Source organism: Artemia sp. Qi Xiang Cuo, chromosome 8 (assembly GCF_049724085.1).
Source record: "Artemia sp. Qi Xiang Cuo chromosome 8, ASM4972408v1, whole genome shotgun sequence".
NCBI classification, from domain to species: Eukaryota; Metazoa; Arthropoda; class Branchiopoda; order Anostraca; family Artemiidae; genus Artemia; species Artemia sp. Qi Xiang Cuo.
The window spans coordinates 26,717,694-26,738,960 of record NC_142801.1 but is presented as its reverse complement, the minus strand read 5'-3'; the positions used below and the strand labels follow the sequence as shown (position 1 = coordinate 26,738,960).

At 36.9% G+C, this 21,267-nt stretch overlaps 1 protein-coding gene across 1 annotated transcript in view; it reads left to right on the top strand.

Moving 5' to 3' along the window:
• LOC148949289 (uncharacterized) overlaps window positions 1–21,267 on the top strand; it is a 123,263-nt gene that overhangs the window by 101,432 nt on the left and 564 nt on the right. The gene's annotated exons all lie outside the window — the stretch shown is intronic.

Genomic DNA, 21,267 nt, shown 5'->3' with positions numbered 1-21,267 from the left:
AAACAAGGGTAAGACCTTTGCTAATGCTCATTTATCAACAGAATCGAACGCTTGCTCATAATCTATATAACTGAGGACCAAAGGTGTTTGACAACTCAGACACTTCTCAATTATTAACCTAAGAGGGAAAATTTGGTTAGAATATCCTCTACCTTTTCTGAAACCGCACTGTTTTTCTCTTAAAGCTTTGTCTACAGCATCTCTCAGTTTAAAAAATATCATATTATTAAGTAATTTGCTACCGACAGAGACCAGAATCACAGAGATCAATAAAACAGTGGTTTAATTAAGGTTTTCCTAAAATCGTTAGCTACTTCCCCTTTTTCAAAAAATATATTCATAATCTTCAGAAACTTAGTTCTAACCTCAGAGCCACCATATTTAAGAAACTCATTTAACACACAATCAGCACCTGGAGACTTATTATTTTTTAATCCTTTTAGTACTGTCGCTAGTTCTTCCTCACAAAACAAATCTTCCTTCACATCCAAGGTATCACAAACTTTTTCGTTTTCCTCTATATCTTTTCCTGCAACTCTATCTCGGTTTAGCACGTTCTCAAATTGTTCTGCCCATCTTTCTTTAAGCCTTTCCTTATCACTAATTGTGGTTCCGTTGTTATCTTTAACGGGGACATGTCGGGATTGACTACTCTCTCTCAATTTATTAACACGCCAGTACAATATTTTATTAATATGCCATATAGCTGCATTTTCTAGATCCTCGGCAATTTCATCTATTCTCTCCACTTCACACCTCCTTAGTTCATATTATAATGCTTTCTCCACTTTCATTACATTCCTTTTTCTTTCATATGATCCATCGCTCATATTATTCTTGTACAAGTCCCTTCTCCTCACTATTAAACAAAAAGCCTTTTCACTAATATTCCTAACTGCAGTCCTAACGAATAGTATTCAACTGTTCCTGAAAAGTTCATCTCAAATTCTTATCCTGGAATCTACTAACATCATAACTTCCCGGTAGGTAGTTACTCTTCCGAAATTTCAACTTTAAATTAACCCTAGACACTATCAGATGGTGATTTTTACTTTTAAAATCAATAACAGCACTCCTATATGGCCTAGTATCTTGTATTGATCCTGTCAGTCTTGGGTTTACAAAGCGCTTACGAAGCGCTTTACAAAGTGTTTCCAAAGCGCTTTATGCGGGCTCAGAACCGGTCAGTAAGAAGTCCCTAGGACCTACAGTATGAAGGGACGCTTTGCCCAATCCTGGCCCTATTCTTTGTCACACCATGGTTTTCAGCACTTGGCGATGCTCTTCTATCAACAAGAGTCGAAATCCTGCAAAGACAGTCCTAAGCCTATTATCTCCGACTCGTTATATATCCATGCCTACAAATATTATGAGCAGAATGCTTATAATGAATTTGCTTGAAGCTATAGGAATTACCATGCTATTTGCTTGAAGCACGTTCCTTGGCACCTTTCCAGAGCATGTACTTATGGATTTGCTTGGATTATGTTCCTTCCTGTGCTATTTGGGTGGATTACGTTCCTTGGCACCTTTCTAGAGCATGTACTTATGGATTTGCTCCCTCTATGTTCCTTCCTGTGCTATTTGCTTACTTCACGTTCCTTGGCACCTTTCCAGAGCATGTACTTATGGATTTGCTTACTTTATGTTCCTTTTTGTGCTATTTGGGTGGATTACGTTCCTTGACACCTTTCCAGAGCATGTACATTTCAAAAAGCGACCAATCCTTTACCTATAAAGTGGCCAAACACGTTTTGAGAGTATGGTTGTTGTTTTTTTTTAATCGAAAACTAGAGATTGTCAAATTGCGTATTTAGGAATGATTTTGTGGGAAAATCTGTCGATCACCCATGCTTTATCCACTGTTCCATTTCTTTGAAGTATGTGCTATCAATAGCGGGTTCTGATTTTTTTGGACAATTGCCCTGAGCCAAGAATAGTTTGATATGAATGTGTCGGTGATAACATTCGCGAATTGGATCGTATGATACTGATTTAATACATGCAATAGACTAGGTAGTGTCGATAACCGGACATAGAATACCAGTAGGAAAGCCACATCTTGTCTCTGACCAATCATAGAGTACAATTGTTAGATCCGTAAGCATATTTTGTCATTTTAAGATAAGTACAAAAAAAAAAAAAAAATAAAGTTGAATAATTTCGAGGTTTTAAAAAATAGTTTGTTTTTATGAAAAAAAAATTGAATTAGAACCATCAGTCCTCATCATTATGAGTATCCAAAACTGGACTTAAGTTTCACATTTGAACTAGAGAATTGTATTTGCCATAATTCTCTTACAAAAAACTGGAGTTTATGGTGAAAAACCCTTATTAGCTTAGATTTTACGGAAATAGTTTTATTTTTCGATCCAAAAATAGACTTAAGTTTCACATATGAACCAGAGAATTGTATTTTCCATAATTTTCTGGCAAAAAACTAGAGTTTACGGTCAAAAACCCTTATTAGCTCAGATTTTACAGAAATAGTTTATTTTTCGATCCATAACTGGACTTAAGTTTCACATTTGAACCAGAGAATTGTATTTTCCATAATTTTCTTGCAAGAAAACTAGAGTTTACGGTCAAAAACCCTTATTAGCTCAGATTTTATAGAAATAGTTTATTTTTCTATCCATAACTGGACTTAAGTTTCACCTATGAGTCAACGAAGTGTATTTTCCATAATTTTCTTACACAAAACTAGAGTTTACGGTCAAAAACCCTTATTAGCTCAGATTTTACGGAAATAGTTTATTTTTATAGGTTTCAGACAACACATACCTGCGAAAGACTAGGAAATCTTGTTCATAAATGCTAGAAATTGTAGAATAACCACAGAAAGTCAAAAGTTTCAGACAACCAACACCTACAAAGTACTAAGAAAACCGGCTCAGAAAAGTTGGAAATATAAACTTACATGCTCCCAATCATAAGTTTCAGACAACACACACCTACGAAATACTAAGAAACCTTAGTTCAAAAAAGCCCGCAATAGGACTTTAAATAAACAAAAACAAAATTTACGGATAACTCACTATTATAATAGACGAGGGGACCTAGCTCATTGTTGCCGTATCTTGAACACTACTCCTATCCAACACTAATTTCCATGAAACACAACCCAAACAAAAAATAAGAAAATATATTCATAACACTAAAAAAAATCAAATTAAGCACCCAAAATCAACGTTTTTAAACACATATAACCTATGGAATACTAAGAAAACTTAGCTCAGAAAAGCCCGAAATAGTAATTTACATACCCCAAATCATAAGTTTCAGACAACACACACCTACGAAATTCTAGGAGACCTAGCTCATAAAAGCCGGAAATAGCAAATTACACATCTCAAATCATAAGTTTCAGACAACACACACCTACGAAATACTAATAAACCTAGCTCAGCAAAGCCAGAAATAGCAAATTAAACATCTCAAATCATAAGTTTCAGACAACACACACCTACGAAGGGCTAAGAAATCTAACTCAGCAAAGTCAAAAATAGCAAACTACACATCCCAAATCATAAGTTTCAGACAACACACACCTACGAAATACTAAAAAATCTGGCTAAGAAAAGCCCAAAATAGTAATTAAAATACCCCAAATCATAAGTTTCAGACAACACACACCTATGAAATACTAGGAGACCTAGCTCATAAAAGCCTGAAATAGCAAACTATACACCCCAAATTGTAGGTTTCAGACAACACAGACCTAAGAGAGACTAAGAAACATAGCTCTGAAAAGCCAGAAATAGCAAACTATCCACCCCAAATTGTAGGTTTCAGACAACACACACCTATGAGAGACTAAGAATCATAGCTCTGAAAAGTCCAAAAAGCAAACTACACATCCCAAATCTTAATTTTCTGACAACACATACCTATGAAAGGCTAAGAAATCTAACTCAGAAAAGCAGGATATTTTAAACTAAAGATCCCAAATCATAGGTTTCAGATAACCCACACCTACGAAATACTAGGAGACCTAGCTCATAAAATCCGGAAATAGCAAATTACACATCGCAAATCATAAGTTTCAGACAACACACACCTACGAAATACTAAGAAACATAGCTCAGCTAAGTCCAAAATAGTAAACTACACATCCCAAATCATAAGTTTCAGACAACACACACCTATGAAAGGCTAAGAAATCTAACTCAGCAAAGTCAAAAATAGCAAACTACACATCCCAAATCATAAGTTTCAGACAACACACACCTATGAGAGACTAAGAAACCTAGCTCTGAAAATCCCAAATAGCATCCTAAATAATATGTTTCAGATAACACACACCTGCAAAAGTCTCAGAAATTTAGCTAAAACAAACCGGAAGTATAAAGCTAAACACTACAAATCACAGGCGTCTGCCGAAACACACCTAGAAAAAACTATGATTCATACTTACTAAGAGTAATAAATAGAAAACCAAAAATTTCAAATAACAGCTGTCAGACAACGCACCTCTGCAGAATGCTCTGAACCCTAACTTAGCAAGGTCAAAAATCGCAAACCGCCCCCCACTATCACACTATAACTACTCTAAGAGATCCTTCTGCCTTCACCCCATCCCCTATAACATATTTATTCAGAGATTTCTTTTTAAATATTTTTATTTCAAATCATTAACATGGGGTTTGTGTTAGCAGATCGACCCCCACTCTAAGACTATAGCTACGCTAAGACATCCTTCTACCAATCAGCCCTTCTCCCCTAAAACACTTCTCATCCATTTCTCATTCAAAAAATAATTTTCAAGTAATCCACTCGGGTTTTTCGCAAGCAATTCGGCCCACAGTACAGCACTATAAGTACTCTAAGACACCCCGCTCCCATCACCCCATCCCCCCAAAAGTATTTTTTCAGAGATTTTTTGTTAAAAATTTGTATTTCAAGTCATCAAAGCGGGTTTTTCGTTAGCATCTCGCCCCCCACTATCACACAAGAACTACGCTAAGAAATCCTTATACCAATCAACCCTTCTCCCCCAAAACACTTTTCATTCCTATCTATTTAAAAATTTTATTTTCAAGTCATCCACTCTAGTTTTTTGCTAGCAACTCGGCCCACAGTACAGCACTATAAGTACTCTAAGACACCCCGCTCCCATCACCCCATCCCCCCAAAAATATTTTTTCAGAGATTTCTTGTTAAAAAATTTTATTGCAAGTCATCCACACGGGTTTTTCGCTAGACACTGTCACACTATAACTAAGCTAAGACATCCTTCTGCCAATCAACCCATCTCCCCCAAAACACTTTTCAGCCATTTCTCGTTAAAAATTTTATTTTCGAGTCATCCACTCGGGTTTTTCGCAAGGAATTCGGCCCACAGTACAGCACTATAAGTGCTCTAAGACACCCCGCTCCCATCACCCCATCCCCCCAAAAATATTTTTTCAGAGATTTTTTGTTAAAAAATTTTATTTCAAGTCATCCACACGGGTTTTTCGCTAGCAACTCGCCCCCCACTATCACACTATAACTACGCTAAGACATCCTTCTGCCAATCAACCCATCTCCCCCAAAACACTTTTCATCCATTTCTCGTTAAAAATTTTATTTTCTAGTCATCCACTCTGGTTTTTCTCTAGCAACTCGGCCCACAGTAAAGCACTATAAGTACTCTAAGACACCCGCTCCCATCACCCCATCACCCAAAAAATATTTTTTCAGAGATTTCTTGTATAAAATTTTTATTGCAAGTCATCTACACGGGTTTTTCGCTAGACACTATCACACTATAACTAAGCTAATACATCCTTCTGCGAATAAGCCCCTCTAACCCAAAACACTTCTCAGCTATTTTTAGTTAAGAATTTTATTTCAAGTCATCCACATGGGTTTTTCACTAGAAATTCGGCCCATAGTACAACACTGTAAGTACTCTAAGACACCCCGCTCCCATCACCTCATCCCTCCAAAAAAAAAATTTTCAGAGATTTCTTGTTAAAAAATTTTATTTCAAGTCATCCACACGGGTTTTTCGCTAGCAACTCGCCCCCCACTATCACACTAACTACGCTAAGACATCCTTCTGCCAATCACCCCATCTCCCCCAAAACACTTTTCATCCATTTCTCGTTAAAAATTTTATTTTCAAGTCATCCACTCTGGTTTTTTGCTAGCAACTCAGCCCACAGTACAGCACTATAAGTACTCGAAGACACCCCGCTCCCATCACCCCATCCCCCCAAAAATATTTTTTAAGACATGTCTTGTTATAAATATTTATTTCAAGTCCTCAAAATAGGTTTTTCATTAGTAACTCGCCCCCCACTATCTCACAATTACTACGATAATACATCCGTCTCCCAATCAACTCCTCTCCCCCAAAACACTTTTCATCCATTTCTCGTTAAAAATTCTATTTTCAAGTCACCCACTCGGGTTTTTCGCTAGCAACTTGGCCCACAGTACAGCACTATAAGTACTCTAAGACACCCCGCTCCCATCACCCCATCCCCCAAAAATATTTTTTCAGAGATTTCTTGTTAAAATTTTTTATTTCAAGTCATCCAAACGGGTTTTTCACTAGGAACTCGCCCCCAACTATCACACTATAGCTGTGCTAAGACATCCTTCTGCAAATCAACCCATCTCCCCCAAAACACTTTTCAGCCGTTTCTCATTAAAAAATTTATTTTCAAGTCATCCACTCGGGTTTTTCGCTAGCAACTCGGCCCACAGTACAGTACTATAATTACTCTAAGACACCCCGCTCTCATCACCCCAACACTTGTGTATTATACAGAACACATCGAAGAAGTAAAGCTATCCGTTATTAAAATTCTTTTCTTGCCATCTACATCTCTCTTAGTATCAACTTTTTAGTATAGTATAACGTTAAATTCTATTTTAAATTGACAACACTGTTCAAACATCACTTGTGTATTATACAGTGCACATCGAAGAAGTAAAGCTAGATCTAGTCATAAGACCACCCATTTTTTTCTCCACCTTCATATACTTCAACTTGCGAAAGTTATCATCGACACATTCATATCAAACTTTATTTGGCTAAGGGTAATTGTACAAAAAAATCAGAACCCCTCTTGATGGCACATACTTAAAAGAAATGGAGCAGTGGACAACGCATTGGTTATCGACATCTTTTTCCACAAAATCATTCCTAAATACGCAATTTGACAATCTCTATTTTTCGATAAAAAAAAACAAAAACAAAAACATACTCTCAAAACGTTTTTGACCTCTTTATAGGTAAAGGATTTGTCGCTTTTTGCAATATACATGCTCTGGAAAGGTGTCAAGGAACGTAATCCACCCGAAAAGCACAGGAAAGAACGTAAAGCACGGAAATTCCATAAGTACATGCTCTGGAAAGGTGCCAAGGAACGCAAAGTAAGCAAATAGCACAAGAAGGAACATAGAGAGAGCGAATCCATAAGTACATGCTCTGGAAAGGTGTCAAGGAACGTAATCCACCCAAATAGCACAGGAAGGAACGTAATCCGAGCAAATTCCATAAGTACATGCTCTGGAAAGGTGCCAAGGAACGTGCTTCAAGCAAATAGCATGGTAATTCCTATAGCTTCAAGCAAATTCATTATAATCATTCTACTATTATGGCGCTACGGGGAGGTAACCCATAGTAGATAAATTAGCTAGGAAGCGATTTTTCAGCCTGAAAGCGCCCACAAAAACAGACCAAGTTCAAAACAATTATCCATTAATCAGAATCCTGTGTTAATGATGTCGTATATTTCAGTATAGTAGCCCTTTTGTGAAGTTAAATAGAAAAAAAAGTTTTCAACTTGTTTTCAATTTCAAAACTAGAAATTTCAATTTCAAAACAAATGAGCTCTCTCTGAAGTTTTTACGAGCATTCCTTCCATAAGAATCCTATAGTCCCCCAAGGCATTACTTACAACACATGCCCTAGGGCCCTGGGGGGTTGTGTCAACCCCGGAGCTTTTGTTATATGATCTTTGAACTATTTAAAAAAAATGGTTATCTCAAAGTTCTTGGGTTTGAGAAAACAGCGTGAAGAGGAGGGTGGGGCTAGTTTCCCTACGATCTCTTTTGACTCTTAAAAAGTGAACTAGAACTTTACATTTCCTTTCAAATGAGCCCTCTTTGAAGTTTATGCGAGAATCCCTTCCATAAGAACCATATTTGCCTCCAGGGCATAACTTACAACGCCTGCCCCCGGGCCCTTGGGGGTTGAGTCGACTCCACAGTTTTTGTATATGATCTTCGAACTATTTTTAACAAAATGGCTATCTCAAAATTTTTCGGATGCATTTGGAAAAAAAGGGCGGGGGGGCTGGTTACCCTCTGATCTCTTAGGACTCTTAAAAAGTAAACTAGAACTTTCAATTTCGATTCAAATCAGCCCTCTCTGGAGTTTATACGAGCATTCCTTCTATAAGAACCATATATGCCCTGGGGCATATCTGGGGCATATATAAGTTACAACGACTGCCCCGGGCCCTGGAGGGTAGTGTCGACACCGGAGTTTTTGTTGTATGATCTTTGAACTATTTTTAACAATTTTTATCGGATACCTTTGGGATAAGAAGGGCGTAGGGGGAGGGATAGTTGCCCTCCAATCACTTTTGACTCTTAAAAAGGGCACTAGAACTCTCGATTTTCAATCGAATGAGCCCCCTCCGAAGTTTATGCGACAACTACTTCTATATGAAGTGCCTCTGGAAAAAAAAATAATAATAAAATTTTGGAGCCGTATGGCCTTTGCTATAGGCAAACGCTAAAGCGTTGCCTCAGATAATAAGTTTTTTTTTTTTAATTTCCAATCACCTGTTATGAAAGAGTGTCGGTGGGCGCAGAGCGGGGAGAGGAGATGGTGCCTGAAACCACTTTGAGGGAGCCGGTTTTTCCGGCATAATGTGATTAACAATCAGAAATTAAAATTTGAAAAAATAAGTTTTTTCAGCTTTTTTTTGAGGGCAAATATCCCCCCGCCCCACGCCCCTTTTCCCCCAAATGCATCCGATAAAAATTTTGAGATAGCCATTTTGTTAAAAATAATTCAAAAGTTAGATAACAAAAACTCCGGTGTCTACACAACCACCCAGGGCCCAGGGGCAGGCGTTGTAATTTGTGCCCTGGGGATATATATGGTTCTTATGAAAGGGATGCTCGTATAAACATCAGAGATAGCTCATTTGATTGAAAAATGAAAGTTTGAGTTCACTTTTTAAGAGTTAACAGAGATCCTAGGGCAACCAGCTCCCCCCCCCCACGGCTTTTTTTCCGAACTTATCCGATGAAAATTTTGACATAACCACTTTGTTAAAATTAGTTCAAAGGTCGAATAAGAAAAACTCCGGTGTCGATACAACCCCCCAGGGCCCGAGGGCTGGCGTTGTAAATTATGCCCTGGGGGACTGTAGGGTTCTTATGGAAGGGATGTTCGTTAAAACTTCAGAGCGGGCTCATTCGATTTGAAATTGAAATTTCTAGTTCAGTTTTTGAGAGTCAAAAGAGATTGTAGGGCAACTAGCCCCTCCCCCTACCCACGCCCCTTTTCCCCAAATGCATCCGGTAAAAATTTTGAGATAACCATTTTCTTCAAAATAGTTCAAAGGTCAGATAACAAAGACTCAGGTGTCGACACAACCCCCAGGGCCTGGGGGCAGGCGTTGTAAGTTTTACCCTGAGGACAAACATTGTTCTTCTGAAAGGGATGCTCGTATAAACTTCAGAGAGGGCTCATTTGATTTAAAATTGAAAGGTCTAGTTGAGTTTTTGTGAGTCAAAAGAGATTGGAGGGCAAATAGCCCCCTACCCCACACCCCTTACCTCCAGGGCCCGGGGGCAGGTGTTGTAAGTTATGCCTTGGGGACATACATAATTCTTATGAAAGGGATGCTCTTATAAACTTCAGACAGGGCTCATTTGATTGGAAATTGAAAGTTCGAGTTCACTTTTTTAGAGTCAACAGAGATCCGAGGGCAACCACCGACCCCCCCCCCTCCCCGCAGCATTTTTTTCCAAATCCATCTGATGAAATTTTTTACATAACCATTTTGTTAAAAATAGTTCAAAAGTCGAATAAGAAAAACTCCGGTGTCGATACAACCCCCCAGGGCCCGGGGGCAGGTGTTCTTAGTTATGCTCTGAGGGTATGTATGGTTCTTATGAAAGAGATGCTCGTATAAACTTTATAGAGTGCTCATTTGATTGGAAATTGAAAGTTTAAAGAGTCAAAAAGAGATTGGTGGGTATCTAGCCCCCCCCCCCTCCACACCTGGTTTTCTCAAACCCATCCGACAAGAACTTTGAGATAACCATTTTTAAAAATAGTTCAAAGATCATATAACGAAAACTTCGGGGTCGACACAACCCCCAGGGCCCGGGGGTAGGCGTTGTAATTTATGCCCGGGTGGAATATATGGTTCTTATTGAAGGGATGCTCGGAAAAACTTCAGAGAGGGCCCATTTGATTGGAAAATAAAATTTCGTGTTCACTTTTTTAAGAGTCAAAAGAGATCCGAGGGCAACTAGCCCCCCCCCCCTTCCACGCCCTATTTTCCTTAAACCCATCGGTTAAGAATTTTGAGAGACCCATTTTTTCAAAATGGTTCAAAGATCATATTACGACAACTCCGGGGTCGACACAATCCTTCAGGGCCCGGGGTAGACATCGTAAGTTATGCTTGGGGGGCATATATAGCTGTTATGGAAGGGATGCCCGTAAAAACTTCAGAGAGGGCTCATTTGATTGGAAATTGAAAGTTCTAGTTCAGTTTATAAGAGTCAAAAGAGATCAGAGGGTAACTACCACCCCCACGCCCCTTTTCCCCCAAATGCATCCGATAAAATTTTGAGATAGCCATTTTATTAAAATAGTTCAAAGGTCAGATAAAAAAAACTCCGGTGTCAACATAGCCCTCTAAGGCCTGGGGGCAGGCGTTGCAAGATATGCGCTGGGGACATATATGGTTCTTATGGAAGGGTAGCTCGTATAAACTTCAGAAGGGGTTCATGTGAATGGAAATTGAAAATTTTAGTTCAATTTTTAAGAGTTAAAAGAGATCGGAGGGCCCCCCCCCCCCCTATGCCTTTTCCCCCAAGCCCATCCGATACCAGTTTTGAGACAGCCATTTTTTTTAAATAGTTCAAAGGTCAGATAACAAAACTCTGGTGTCGACACAACCCCCTCCCCCCAGGTCCCGGGGGCTGGCGTTGTAAGTTATGTCCTGGGGCCGTATATGATTCTTATGAAAGGGGTGCTCGTATAAACTTCAGAGAGGGCTCATTTGATTGGAAACTAAAAGTTCTAGTTCACTTTTTCAGAGTCAAAAGAGATCGGAGGGCAACAAGTACCTCACCCCTTAACGCCTTTTTCTTCCCCAAACCCATCCGATAAAAATTTTGAGATGACCATCTTGTTAAAAATAGTTCAAACATCTGATATTAAAACTTCGGGTCAACACAACCCCCACAGGCCCTGGGACAGGTGTTGTAGGTTATGCCCTGGGGGCATATATGGTTCTTGTAGAAGGGATGATCGTATAAACTTCAGAGAGGGCTCATTTGATTGAAAATGGAAAGTTGTTGTTCACTTTTAAAGAGTCAAAAGACATCAAAGGGCAATTACCCCCCCCCCCCTCCCACGCCCTGTTTTCCCAAACCCATCTGATAAAATGTTGAGATAGCCATTTTGTTAAAAATAGTTTAAATATCAGAAAGATATTTAGATATTGCTAAAGAAATCATAGCAAAAGAACATACAACAAGTAATAATATAAATAAATAAATAAATCTTAAAGCGAGTAGTGCTTAAATTTAATATGCAAATCAAGCTTAAAACGAAGGAAAATTGCTATTGAATTGTAAATGAAACCCAAAACAAACAGAAGTTAAATAAACAATCAATGCAAACAAACATACAATAGATACTAATATAAATGCATAAATAAATCCTAAAACGAGTGAAACTTAAATTGAATATGCAAGTCAAGCTTGAAACGAATAAACATCACTGCAAATCAAAATTTGGTATCGCCTCCTTGTCTCACTGTAAAAGTCTAAAACCTACTGCGTCATTGGCGCTTTACAGACAACTATATGATTATTGAACGATCTTGTAAATTATACATACTATCAAAATTGAATATTTTATATATAATGATATTAATTGTTGAAAGATCCATTAGTTAAAGATTTTATTTCACTGTAATCTTATTTTCATTTTAAATGCTGTAAGAAATGGAAAAGAAAATGTTTGTAATATAATTCATTTTCAGTGAAGCGCCAATGACGCACTAGACTTCAGGTTTTTCATTTAAGGAAGGGGGCAGCATCCAAACTCTTGTTGGCAGAGAAATTATGTTCGACTTGAACAATTTTAGGAAGAACTGATAAATTAAACTGAGTATTTATGTATAATGATATTATTAATTGCTGAAAGCTCATCAGTTCAAAATTTTACTGTAATTTTAATGTTTATTTTCAATATTAAGTACCAAGGAAAATATTTGTAATAAATTTCGTTTTCAGTAAAGCGCCAATGACGCAGTAGGTTTTAGAATTTTACGGTGAGAGAAGAAGGTTATATCCAAACTCTGGTTTGTAGTGATTTTTGTTCGTCTCAAGCTTGATTTGTATATTCAATTTCAGTTTCACTCGTTTTAAGATTTATTTATTCATTTACGTTAGTATATATTGTATGTTTGTTTGCATTGATTCGTTTTAAGCTTGATTTGCATATTAAATTTAAGTATTACTCGCTTTAAGATTTATTTATTCATTTATATTATTACTTGTTGTATTTTTTTTGCTATGATTCTTTATTTAATTTCTGTTCGTTTTGGGTTTCATTTATTCTTTAATAAGATAAGATAAGATAACGTGTATTTGAAGCCAAAATGTGGCCATGTACACAATTAAAATACAAGATTAACAAATTACAGAACTTGACACAATAATAATAATAATAATAAAAATTAATAAAAAAATATAAAAAATAAAAACTACTCTTCTTTTTGCAAAAAACTCATCAAGATATCCTCCCACTAGACAAATAAAGTGTGACGACGTACTTTTCAAGGCATCAGGAAGCAGCACTCCATCACTCCCAAATAAATTTTCCCTTACCCCCAAAAGACCTCGACAACGACTCAGACAATGCTCTAAATTCTCCTTCTCTTCTTCGCAAAGAGGGCAAGCAAACCTGCCGTCCGGGACACTTTTCCTCCTCTCAAAAACATTCAATCTCGAACGAATCGGAATGCAATTAGATCCGTGTTGCCACAGTCACAGGTTTCCTGTGAAACTTCAAAGGTTTATTTCATGGTCACAGGTTCACAGGTTTTTGCCGCTGAATGGTAGAAATTCACTGTTTTTTGTGCTAAAGGCTCCTAATATGACCGAATATTCTGCTACAAGTTGAATTTTGAAGATCTCACATTTTCTAACTATTTTTAATGATTTTGAGACAACTTATTTGTAACATAACTCTAGAGCTTCATCACACTAATCACAAATGACAGCCATGGCCATTTAAAAACAACTATGTTGAACTGAATTGAAAAAGACGATATGTCGGAGTGAATAAGCTTTTATATTGTTGAATGTTTTCCCTGTATAAACCAATTTGCAGATATTATCTGTCTGTTATTAGATTGTAAAAAGTGTCTTTTAAGCTTCTTTTATAAGTCTTTTAAGCTGCTGTTTCAGCAGGATCTAAGACCTTGCCAGACTGGTTAGAGTCTCTTGTGCATGATACAATACACTACATTACCCATAGTCCAAAGAGGATTGGAGAATTTAATGATCACCAGAAGTCCGCTAAAATTTAAGTGAAACAGTTGCTATCGGTGGTTTCTACGAGATGACTCAGCTTTGAAGCGTCCATCAGACTGCTGTTAGAAACCTGGAATGCCTTTTTATGGTTTTACGGTGGTCACGCGTTAGGCGAGGGCACTGCAGACAAGGAGAGCAAGGAGAAGGCACACAAAATATACAACGCTTTAAATAATCCTGTCACGAAGGCCTCTCTCTATTTTCTTGCCCATGTTCTTGGGATTACCAACTCCCTAAACACTGACATTCAGAGCAGTGACACAAGAATCCTTAGGCTCGTGAGCAGCTTCATTACGACGTACGCAATATTACTCCAAATGTTCATAAGAAATCGCCTAATACTGGTAGCGAAATCACCTTTCTCCATAGATCCGGTTCCCGCGAACTATCTTCAACTGGATGACATGAAATTAGGCACCAATACCGAATGTTACCTGGAGGAAAGCGGATCAAGGATTACTGAGGACTCACTCAAAGCCATTAAGGTCAACTGTCTGAGGATCTGCAAGCAGATGAGACAAAGAATAAGCTTGGAAGATCCAATTTTGTCCGATATTAAGATTTTGGATCCCTGCGTTGCCCTCGGATTTGAAGAGGTGTTTATTATTTGCATTCTCGTGCGCTTTTCTACGCTTCTGGGAAGCGATTTAACGACTGTAGAACGCTCGGTTGAGCCGAGCTGATCTTGGTCAAGATCTGGTCGACCAACCATCTGGTTTCTCGAAGAGTGTTTTGAATCTAAAGAACGGTATTGGCGACAAAAAGTTTGCTGATCTTTCAACCTTTATGTTGCACCTCTGTTGTCTTCTCCATACAAGCACTGCTGCAAAGCGACAGTTCTTTCCTGTCGTATATGAAAACGAGACTGCGTAACAAGATGAACACCGGGACAGTTAGTGCATTGATGATGACCAAACAGTTAGTTGGTAAAGCCGCTTCCTGGACTATTCCAAGTGATCTACTGGATAAGGCTATCAAATGGAGAGAGGCAGTTTGTAATAAAGATCCTTGTTGTGCTGAACCTGATTTTTAATGTTTTAAGTATGTTTCATGTCATTCTATGAGATGTAAAAAAAAGTTGAAAAAAAATATCATGTTAAAAAAATAAAAAAAAAAGATAATTTCTTAAACCACATTGGCCTGACATCACATAAAGAAAGAAAAACGAGCAAAAATGGGGTTTTTATAGGCCAAATGAAAATACTGAGAAAAGAAAGCGATTATTCAGAGAGGACAAACGCGGAAAGTCAATGTGAAAAGAACCAAAAAACCAAAGAAAAAACCAAAAACTTAAAAGATGAATAAAATTCAATAAAAGCCAAAAATTAAAAGAATTAAAACCAAATACCTAACAACCACAAAAGCGAGTTATCAACCCCTTAGGTCTCAAAGGGTGTCTGCAAGAAATGCAATAATTAAAATCAGAAATTAGAAGACATATTTCTCCAACTTATTTAATTGCTGGTTTGTTTTGTTTTTTGAGTGAATGAATTGTTTCCTTTTCTTGGTCAGTTGTTCGCTAGTATCCGTCGATGGCAGTTCATATAATTTTGAATTTTGTGCAAATCGCGGATATTGGCGAATAACTCGCTTTTATGGTTGTTAGGTATTTGGTTTTATTCTTTTAATTTTGAGCTTCTATTGAATTTCATTCATCTTTTAAGTTTTTGGTTTTTTCTTGGTTTTTTGGTTCTTTTCACATGAACTTTCCGCGTTTGTTTTATGTTGTTTTTTCTTTTTTTTCTCTTCGGCGCTTTCCTTGGAAACATCGTTTTGTTTCGCGCTGAAGAAGAGAGGCGTTTGTCCTCTCGAAATATTAGCTTTGTTTTTTCAGTATTTTCATTTGGCCTATAAAAAGCCCAATTTTTCTCGTTTTTCTTTCTCAATAAAAAAAGTTAAAAAAAAACTTCAAAAAAAAAATTAAAAAAAAATGGGGGGCCCAAAAAGTTGGGGAGAAGGGTCCCTTGGAGGTTGGGGATAAAGGAACTTCAGAGGTTGAAGTCCCTGGTGGTTAGGGTCATTGGTGCTTATGATCCTTGACGGTTCATACTCATATGCACCTCACTACTTGATTTGCATGGATTTCTAAGGGTTGTTCTGAATTTCATTATTAAAATTCTTTTCTTGACATCTACATCTCTATTAGTATCAACTTTTTAGTATAATATAACGTTAGACCATATTCCATATTGACAACACTGTTCAAACGGTACTTGTGTATTATACAGAACACATCGGTGAAGTAAAGCTAGGTCAACTCACAGGGCCATTTTATCATCGTTAACCATTCCAATAGATTGATGCTATTCCAAATTTATAATAAATAAGTTATGAGTTAACATCCATTTCAGGTTTACCTTAACTAATAATCAGTTTAACCCTTTTTTTAGGATTAGGATCATTCATTTTAGGATTAGAATTAGGATCATTCACACCACTATTATTCAATCAAAAATTAAGATCGTTCATACAGTCCAATTAGCAAATGCTATACCCTTTTTTGCAAATAGAGTTATTTATTTGGTAAATGATTTAACACCATATGCCAATCAATTCTAGACAAGATGCAAGGTACCTTCAGCCTAGAGGTTATTAGTGTTTGACAATTTTTGATTCGGAAACATGCTTGGCTTGGATGTGTCTTTAGTAAAAAAAAACATTATTCATACGAAAACCATGATTTTCTTACCCTATGACTGAAACCAGTATTTTTTACAGAAACCAGGAAAAAAATTGTTATAGTGACAGATGAATGAACCTGGTAGAGCATGTATCGTCTAAACCCGTCTGGTTGCATTACACTATCTCGTCCCTGCTTCCAAATATAACGTGTTTTATCGCCTTATAGGTCCATAATATAGAGGGATTGGTCGCTTTATACCATCTAGTTCTGTACCTTTATATAAGACACTACTTAATGGGCGTGGGGAGGGGCTAGTTGCCCTCCAATCACTTTCGACTATTAAAAAGGGCAATTTCGAATCAAATGAGCCGTCTTCGAATTTTCTACAACAACTCCTTCGATACGAAGGGCCTGGGTATGGAGGAAAAAAAATTAAAGAAAACATTGTGCCCACATCGCTCTTTACTTGGGCAGCCCTATTGTGCTGCCTATGATTTCTGGTCGTTTTGAGTTTGAATTTTAACAAATATTTGTATCTGCTGATCTTAAGTTTAAAATGGCCTTCACTTTTCTTTATAGAACTTCTTTTTCGGAAAGTTTTTTTAATTAGCTCTTATTAAACGGCCATTGTGTTTCAGGCAGGAGTCGTTCTTAAGGAATTAGGACAAAAGTCAAAACCTTAGCGTAAAGAGCAATGTCTTGAGGAGGGGAAAACCCCTTTCATATATCTAATAATTTCTGTTCGTTTATGTTTTCATGTTGCTCCTCACTTTCAGTTGAAGAAATTTTTTAATTTAATTTCTGATCGCTTTGAAATAACACCAGGAAATATGGCTCTCCCTCCATATTTCCACGTGAAAATACCCTCCCCCCTTTCCAGGGAAATTCCCCCAAGGTAATTCCATTCTAGCTGGGAATCCCATCCAGAAAATTTCTGCAGATGATCTGGGGCGAAAAAATTTTCTTAGCGCACTTTCATTTGAAAATGACTTTAATTTTTGATTGTTTTTAAAATCATGCCGGTAATCTCCTTCTCGGTGGAAAAGTTTCCCAGCAAAAACGCAGCAAATGGGTGTTTCCCCCCCCCCCTAAAAAGGTTTTTTCCACCCTCCTAAAAAGGGTGTTTTCTCCAAAGAGCATCAAAATTGTGAAATTGATATCTACTCCCTTACGATATCTGGGAATATTTTTGGTCTACGCTGTTAATATGAAAGTACAGAATGACACTAAACCTTAAATTAAGCAGAATTTATCCCGTAGAGAAGGAGGACTGTCCCTTCTTCATCCACACCTCCACCTCAAGGTCGCAGAAACCTTGGAGTGTGCTCATTGGATCAGATATTGAGGGTTCTAGTCCTTTTCGTGGGGATAGAATTTTCCGGGGGACCAAAAAAGAGGACAGCCACCTAAAAAGGACAAGCAAAGATAAAAAAAAACGAACGCTAATTTTGTTAATAAAAAATATGCGTCAAACAAGGCATGTTCAATGCCGGTAAAAACAAGAAAAGAACGGAAACGTCTAACAATAAGAAAAAGGAATTGCGACTAATCAAGTGAAGAAGAGAAGGTGAAAATCAGAATTGTTCGTCATTAAAACTTAGAGCTATTAAGATCTAACCTGTATTCGGCTGGACTCTTATTACCTGGGTTTGGTTGGAGTAGCTTAAATACATTTGGTTTGCTTTTTTTGTGTGGGAGGGGGGAGGGTCAATTGTTTTTGGTTTTTCTTTCTTAAAATGTTTTTTCTAGTTTTCTTATCTCTTCTTGCATTATTCTTGTTGTTCCATTCTTCTGGTTTCGTATTGCTTTTGTTGTATTGATATAAATGAATAAATAAATTTTAAAACGAGTAAAGCTTAAATTGAATATGCAAATTAAGATTAAAACGACCAGAAATATTTTACTATTGTAGCATAAATTAAACCCAATACGAATAGAAACTAAATAAACAATCATAGCAAACAAACATACAACACGTACTAATATAAATGAATAAATAAAGCTTAAAACGAATAAAGCTTTAATTAAATATGCGAATCAAGATTGAAAGTAACAAAAATCAATTCAAAGAAGAGTATAGGTACTACCTCCTTCCCTAATATTAAAATTCTAAAACCTACTGCGTAATTGGCGCTTTACTGAAAATGGCGCTTTATTACAAACATTTTCTCATGTAGCCTACTTATTACAACATTGAAAATAAAATCAAATTACAGTAAAATCGAATTTTGAACTGATTGGTTTTTCAGCAGCTGACATCATTATATATCAAATATTTAGGTTAACCTTATTTCTTCCCAAGACCGTTCATGACAAATTTAGTTTCACTACAAACACGAATTTAGCTACTGGCTCCTTTCCTAACTTTAAAAATCTAAAGCCTGGTGCGCCATTGGCGATTCACTAAAAGTGAATTATATTACAGTTATTCGCTTTTCCAGTTATTACAGCATTGAAATGAAAATACATATTACACTATTCAACTTTTACTTGTTCAATTTTATTTTCTGTATTAGACAGAATATTATATTATACAGAATATTTTATTTTATTTTCTTATAAACCCCCCTAATGGAAAATACCCCTGGAAAATACCCCTCCCCCCCCACGGAAAATACCTCCTCCCTGGAAAATACCCCCTTGGAAAATACCACCCCATGCGGCTGTTTTGTTTCCGATCCCTTTGGACCTTAAAAAATAAACTAGAACTCTCAATTTCTGTTCTAATGAGAACACTCCAAAGTTTCTGCGACCATGCAGGGGAAATATGGATGAGAAAGGGGCAGTCCCCCTCCTATAGGGAATAAATTCTGCTCATTTTGGGGCTTAATGTTACTCTTTACTTTCATAATAATAGTGTAAAACAGAAATATTCCCAGAAATTATAAGGGATAGAAATCAATTTCACGTTTCTTATGCGTTTGTGTAAATTTCTTTTGCCCCCCCCCCCCCCCGAAAAAAAACTGCTGGAAAATACCGTGTTGCTGGTTTTTTGCTGGGAAACTTTTCTACCGCGGAGGGGATTACCGGCATGATTTTAAAAACTATCAGAAATAAAAGTTTTTTTCAAATGAAAGTGCGCTCAGAAGATTTTTTCACTCTTGTTCATCCACAAGAAATTTCTGGGTGGAATTTTCAGCTGGAATGAAATTATCTGGGGGGAATTTCCCCAGTGGGGGGGGATTTTATGTGAAAATAGCTTTCCACGGAGGCATTTTTCATGGAGGGGTAGCCGGATTTCCCTGCATTATTAAAAAACGATCAGAAATTAAATTTAAAAAAAAACAAGTATTTTCAACTGAAAGTAAGGAGCAACATCAAAACTTAAAACGAACAGATATTATTACGAATATGAAAGGGTTTGCCCTCTCCTTAGAACCCTGCTCTTTACGCTTAAGTTTTGATTTTGTCCGAATTCTTTAAGAACGATTCCTGAAACCAATGGCCGTTTAAATAAGCTTTTTTCAAAAATTATATAAAAACTTTAGCGTGAGAGCAAGGTCTTGAGGAGGAGGCAAACACTTTCATATACATAATAATTTCTGTTCGTTTTAAGGTTTGATGTTGCTCCTTACTTTCAGTTGAAAAACTTGTGTTTTTTTATTTAATTATCTACAGATAGTATTTGTTAACGGGAAACATACGGAACAAGTATTTTAAAGAAAAATACAGAGCTAGCAGAAATAAAGCCAAATAATCTTCAAAGCTAAAAACTATGGAGTTTGATAGAAAAAAAGAAAAAAAAAGGTAAAATATTTATTCTATGAAAAAGACTATGTCAATAAAAAAAGAACAGAAATTAACTTAAAAAACTTTTTTCCACAAAACAAGTTTGTCAAAGAATAGTAAAGAGCTCCATTAAACCAAAAATGAGTAGAAATGAGTTCACATAATTTTCCATGCGTAAACTACCACAAATCACCATCAATAAATAAATTAAACCCAAAACGACGGAAATTACAATACATAACCGAGTCAAACTCAAAACGAGCAAAAATTAACATGAACAGGGCCGACAAGCCTTACGCCTTCTTAATTTGCAGAACATAATTTGCAATTTACTGAAAACAAAATAAAATTTTAAATGTTTTCACGTTTTTGACTTTAATAAATAAAGAAATATTAAGACTATAAAGAATACATATCATATTATGTATATTAAATTGACAGTGCATGGTTAATATATTTTTTTTAATAAAGTGAAAATTATGATCTGGTCTGGAGAAGACATGGGGGTTGTCAGCCCTACTCCTTATAATTTTTTGCTCGTTTTGAGTTTGACTAGGTCAGCAAAAGGCAAAGAGGGAGGCAGGGCCGTATCCAGGATATTTTTTTGGAGGGAGGGGGGTTATAAAGGATTCTTTCTCGGAGGGTGGGGGGTACAAAAACTTGAAAAACGCATCAAAAATCTGTTTATATTCATTTTTTTACGTTTTTCACGAGTCGGACAAACATTGAAGGGGGGTTTAAACCGCCTAACCCCCCCCCCCCTGGATACGGCGTGGGAGAGAGGCTGGCTGTTTTCAAATCATTTTCTTAAGAAATGACTGGAACTTTCAATTTTCAACCGAAAGAGAACCCTTCCAAGTTTTTACGAAAACCCCTTACATACAATTTGGCCGGGATAATTTGTTGGACCTCGTTTTGGAGAGATTTAATTTTTTTTTTTTTTTTTTATTTAACTTCTGTATTGTGTTCCCATTAGCCCGAGGACTTAAATGTATAGCTTACTCGAGCCTATCGGAAATTTTTTATGGGCCCGTTTTGTTGTGTGTGTCTGGGGGGGGGGGGGGGGGGTTGTCCCAAACAATATTTTGTACATAAAAAAGGACTTAAAGTTT